Source organism: Malurus melanocephalus, unplaced genomic scaffold (assembly GCF_030028575.1).
Source record: "Malurus melanocephalus ecotype Western Australia unplaced genomic scaffold, MMel_1.1 scaffold_10, whole genome shotgun sequence".
Taxonomy (NCBI): domain Eukaryota; kingdom Metazoa; phylum Chordata; class Aves; order Passeriformes; family Maluridae; genus Malurus; species Malurus melanocephalus.
This window is the reverse complement of record NW_026623242.1, coordinates 3,556,321-3,562,733: the sequence shown is the minus strand read 5'-3', so window position 1 is coordinate 3,562,733 and position 6,413 is coordinate 3,556,321.

Here is a 6,413-nt window from a genome sequence, read left to right as displayed (position 1 = left end):
CTTTTCTGCAGAGATCTGATGAAGATTTTGCTGCAATGAGGAAATGAGCTGCTACACATCAGTGGAAATGTGACACAGGAGTCAGACTGAGTGCAGCCAGGTTGTGGGACTCAGCCATAGTCGTGGGATAGTGTCTGCAGAACAAAGGGAGCAAAGTTGATTTTCCCTGTTATACCACCACAATCTGACAAAGGCGCTGCAGAAGGACAGTGACCAGGTGGAGAAAATTTATCTTACAGTGAGGTCTATAAAAACCTGACTGCTTTAAGAGTAAAGCTTCAGCAGCTAAGAAATGTCATTAATAAGCCYGTGCTTTACTATTATTTCTTTACCTGCTCCTAGGACACGTAGCTACATTTCTCAGAGACCATATTTTAGATGGTCTCTGAAGTAATGGATGGGAAATGTTTAATGTTAATGTTAAATGTTCAAGAGAGGGCTCTTCAACYTTAATTGGGAATTCAATGCAGTTTCCTGTCAGATTAGAAAGTCAGATGAGAGGTCTGACCTAGAACTACAATCAAAAAAAAAGACAGAGCTATAAAAGGGAGACTATTTAACCATTCTCAGCTGCTTTAGAAGTATGAAAAATTTAGCAAGAGACCCTAAGCAGTGAGGTATTTGGCTTGGCTGTACAAATGTAAACATAATGTTTCAATTGAAACCTTTGGTATCAGATTATTCTTTTCTTCAAACTGCATTTTAAAAGTAACTTGGAGCTGTACAGATCCCAATGGTCAACAGACATCTGATTAAAAAGTGTAGGAAAAAAATACCAATATTCATTCAAGTATGGTTATTAGACAAGTTGTAATGTTGAATCATACCAACCCTGTCAACCCTAAATTTGAAAAGTTATCTGTGATTATCCTAGTTGTGACTGGAGAACATACAAATATGTATTTATGGGTTTGATTTTGGGGGAATTACTTTCCACCAAGAAATATTCTGGGTAAGTAAATTCCTCATCCTTTGTTAATTAAGGATCAGTTTCAGGGGTTAAAAAATAAAATCTATTATGAACCATTAAACATATTTTTTGAAGACTTGAGACAAAATTTACTTCCCTCCCCTCCCTCCAGTGGGAGACAAAAGGCGGAGACTATGTGTTGAGATTACAACAATTTAATGGAAACAGCCATGAGGTATGAAAATGAACAGTGGCAGCAACACTAATGATAAAAGTGTACAAAGAGAGGGAGATTTCCATGCACAAATACTGAGTTCCTTTGTAACTTAAGAGAAGACTTGCTCCTACYTGGAGGAAGTAGATATTCTCCATATGGTTAGACCACACACAGTGATGCACTTTGTTAAAGCCTTTCCCAAAATGATAAATAAAGAGAATTAAAATGAAAAAGCCATTCTTTTTATTTATGCTCTGTTTTTGTCTTTTCCTCTTTTTATCAATTAAAAAGTCATGGTTAATAAGCACAATTATTTTCTTTGCCTTTAATCATTGCGTCCCTTAGGTGTTGGTGAGGAGCCCATATGACTATGACAGTAGGACTGGAGTCCCTGAAGTAGCATTAAGAGAAACAATTACTAAATGTTGGCCTCTCATTTTTATTTCTCCAGATCATAAATCGCAGAGGGGAGTTTTGTTTATTTCTTTGTCTGAATAAAATTACTTGCTGCTCAGCAAATTGGAACATATTTTTTCAACCCACAAAGTATCTGGCATTCTTTTTCCAACTAGAATGTTTACTTTACTGTCCACAGACCCTCATTCTTCTATTGCCATCTCCTTCTGTATCCCTAACCACTTTTTGTCTAGTGTCATATTTTCTCCTGTTGACTATTGTACTTCAGTTTTTCCTTTTGCAGCCAGACTGAATCAGAGAATTAATGCCTGTGCTGTCTCATATTACTACGTTCCTTTTCACTCACACCTGTTTCAATATTTCCTGTTGAGCTTCCCTTTTAAACAGGAGTAGGTAGAAGAAACTCCCTGTATTCCATCCTGACACATTATGACTCCCTTCTTCTAAGAACAGACTTTACAAGGAAGTCCTCCTACCTTTGCAATAAATCATACACTTTTGCTCTGATGGAATGGCCCATGAGCATTCCAGCCAGCACCTAGAACAGAATAATATTCAGGACAGATGAAGATTGAGGGAATTTAGCTTCCAACTCAAAACAAACAGCAGTCACTGCCTCCAGAAACCCTCAGGTACTCACAGTCAAAGTGTTAGTTCTTTCAACTTTGTCAAATTTGGAACAACATTTTACAGTAGCAACAACAGATACATAGTGTCATCAGAATGGCTCTTACGTTCCATCAAAAATTTGGATATAATGAAGATATTATCACTGCAATAGATACTGCTTGACATTACTAGGCAGAGTCAAWTTTTTTTTGCAATAAAATGAGACTAAATCTTTAAAAGAAACACAGAAAATTTAATATAATTTTTTTTTAAAATATAGGCCTTAGGAGAAGCCTATAGGAGAAGAAAAGCATTCTCTATTGAAGGATGCCAGGAAGCCTTAGAGACTTAAAAGTTGCAGATATTCTGAAATTTTTATTTCTGTTCTCTTGCCCAAAGAAGAAATTGTGTTTTATTTCTGAATCATAACACTTTCAAATGTCAACAAAACTGTGTGCACTTGTGTATCTAAGCTTGCTAGGAAATTGTCATACGGTCCTCATAACTCATAACAATACTTCCAAACCTCTAGACTGGAACTTGAATAATGTTTTGCTATAAATAGTTTATTTTTTTWAAATGTTCTCACTAGATTTTATCTCTTTGATGATTCCTTTATAASTCTCTTTAAAAGTACATTTAATCATAAACATTATTTAAACATTATATTATACATACTTTGTATGTGTTATTGAAGCAGGATATAAATTTGTTACARGCCGCTGCTTTCTGGTTTATACTTATTAAAAAAGCAAGCAAACCATCCCCCACCCAAAGCCAACAAACCATCACCCAAGAAACAGTATTTTTAATAACAAAATAAGTGACTTCATTAAAGATTTAGGAGTGTGCTGCAAGTTCATAAACCCATACTGCTCAGTTTACACCAATTCACTGATGTGTGACTGGTTGCTCTTTCAGAATCATATTAGGCAACATAGCTAGCATCTTCCTGATATTATTCATTTCCCCATCTTCTGTCGCAGAGGGAAACAGATTTTAGAACAAATTTTATGTGCATTATTCGGTGGGCTTATCATGGATAAGGGAAGGTTAAAGAAATACGTCTTAGACTTGGAATTGAAGTAAATTAGCTTTTACCATGGCTCTTAATCCCTGTGGAATTTCATTCCATGATTTTAACTGGCCACTGAAAAAGACCTTTTTTAGGGCACCCATGAACTTCAGGGGGTTGTCTGTTTGTAACTGTGTGAGTAGAAAGATCTGATACTTTAAAACAACTATCAACCTTTAAAAAAATACACAGAGATAGATAGAGTTTATCCAGAGATTTAATCAGGCCCAGCCGGAGGTGTCTCAGGATTATCACGTATCTTCTCCCTTAGCAAAGGCATGTATAACTTCACTGGACATAAAGAGATAACAGAGTACAACCAATTATCTAAACTTTCCAAACAACTAGAGCAATTACATTGATCTTTACAATTACAGTATATCACATGTCTAATAAATTAATCAAATTATATCTTAAAGAAAAATAATTAATGGAAAAAATCTTCTACCCCCTGAATCTGTGAACAGCATTATGCTGTTARTTATTTAACAATTAATTATACAAGATGTTTATTTGCTATTTGCTGAGGACAGCTGCTATGACTCCTATCCCTTAATGTTTCGTGAATGTCAATTAGATACTGACAGATGACAGTCTCCTGTTCATGTTCTCGGCATCCAGTTTAAGGTGCTGCAKTTTCTGACACACTGAAACATCTTTTCCTGTTGCAAATATATCCAAGAAATGTTGTTTGAAAAGCCAATGGGCAACCAAATCAGAAAAATTAAAAAAAAMCAGTAATTTTTTTTTAAATTTACTGAACATTAAATCTATCTGAGAGAGATGACTAGTAGTTTGGTCATGTTTTGGGCTAGGACAAGAAAGACAGCTTCACACAATATTGCATATTCAATTAATAAGATTTTGACTGATTTCTCTTTTATTTCCTATTTCAAGGAATGCTTCTTGAAATACAACGTCAAATAAAACCAYCTGAGGCTAATATTCCAAACAGTCAAATGCCCATATTCCCTCACCTTATCTGAACCTGACTTYAACGTAAAGCTGACATCTATGGGTTAGATCAGAGTTGCCTGAGGTTTCATTCACTTATCTTTACAYAAATTTAGTTACCTCCATGTTGAGAAGTTTAAATTTAGCATACAAATAGTACTGTGCAATTTACTTTAGTTACTGCATCATTTAGAGATGTACTATGTAGTTATTAGTAACCATGGGTAACTTGCCTTCTATATTTAAATGCATATTAGGTACACATAGGCATATTTGTGGATATTTTACCAGTATTTCATGAGAAAGGCATATCATATCAAATTACTCTGACATAAAAAACCTGAGTATACAAGTAAGCATATTTCAAGAGAGATATTCCTAGCCTTGACTAAAGGTCTTTTAAGGATAATCTGAAACTTCTTTTTGTATCTTTTTCTGGCTGTGTGGCAACTTAAAGTACCTGACTTTATAAATCTTGATGACCCTTGCAGAATACTGGAGGATGATAACTTTACTGTTCTGTGGTATGAATAGCATAAATGAGAGAAGAACTGGAAAACAGAAAAAATTATGACATGGTACCTGGCCTGTATGAAATAAGAGCTGTCACTTGCTGTTCCACACACTTGCTTTGAATGGACCTGGACAGAGAGCCAAATCCACTTGTAAGTACTCATGTATGGGTTAGGAACTCAGTACTGGTTAGGACTACACCACCCTTCCCCAGGTCCCATTTATTACTGACCTGCTTGCACTGCAGATTAACAGCTGCCTTGTGTCTTCAGCTTTTGGTCAGGTACCCCTGATTCCATTATATTCTTTCCAAATAGCTCCACTAAACAGGAGCGAATTGTTTCCATCTGAGCTACAGTCAACTTCTTTAGTTTTATATACATATATATATATATATATATATATATATATACACACACACACACACACACACACACATAATTATAATGTGGTCTTGCAAAATTCTGATTAATGATCTTGAATTTTCAGATCTACACACACAGTCACAAATAAGTAGCTCAGACACTAAAATACTCTTGCACCCTCTCTCTTCCCCCTTCCCCCTGCTATGAAAGTTTTTGTTCTCTTAGCTGAATCAGTGACAGCTTTTCATGTCTATATTAGAGATTATGCAAAAAGTACACTGGAGGGTCTCAAACCACTTTAGAAGGCTGCAATCCCATATTGACAATACACATTAGGGAATATGGCACATTTGCATCAGTGCAATATTGTGCATCAGTGCAAACAGATTTTGCCCACTGGCAATCTCCCAGGATACATGCTATTCCCTGACATGTTTTCTGTAGCAGTTACTTTTCTGCACTGTGTAAAAAGAAGCCTTCTTCCCATTCTAGCAATATCATTTAGTGTGAGACCCAATTGTACATGCCATGAGCTTTCCTCCGCTGAGATTGCTGTATATTCACACATGCACTCACCAAAAAGTAGTTGTTTTTCTGGTTTGCATTCATGTCTCCAAAGAATCCTTTGATCTACACATATAACCTCCTCTTCACCCCTCCTCCTGCTCCTCCAACTTGTTTTCATTTATTAAAAAAACACTGCTTCCATTTTTTTACCTGGAGCTTGTCAAGGGACAAGAGATATGAGGATCCTTATTATTCACATCAGACAAATGTGTAATTCTTTCTCCTTCAGACATATTCACTGCTTGATAATCTACGTATTGCTGCTTCTTAAACAAAAGATTGGTTTTGAATTTGGCTTTCATTGTTTTAGCTTCCTCTTAAAGCAATTTGTCACGAAAATCTARTACAAAATTATTCCCACACAAGGAAGATGGTCTAGTTGATGTGACAGGAGGAAAACAGCAAGAACTCTAACATTTAGACCAGCCGCCTCTAATTGYAACCAACATCGTGTGACTTCTCAGCAGCACAATCAATCTCTCACATCAGAAGAGATGAACGTACTACGGAAAAAAAAATATTGAAAATATTGGAAAGAATTAGCAATATCTCACACCACTTACCTCCCTCTGAATTAYTGGCAATACTCAGCATTCAGCTGAACACTTAATTCAGCTCTAAACTTAATATACTCTATTGAACTAAGTCACACACTAAAGATTTCCACTCTGTTAATATAGTGTTCTACATGTGGAAATAAATTAGATAAAAAAAATCAGTGAAGCTGGAGAGTTCAAACTGATGCAACATGTTTTAGCTTACTTTCTCTGTAACAACTTCCCACTC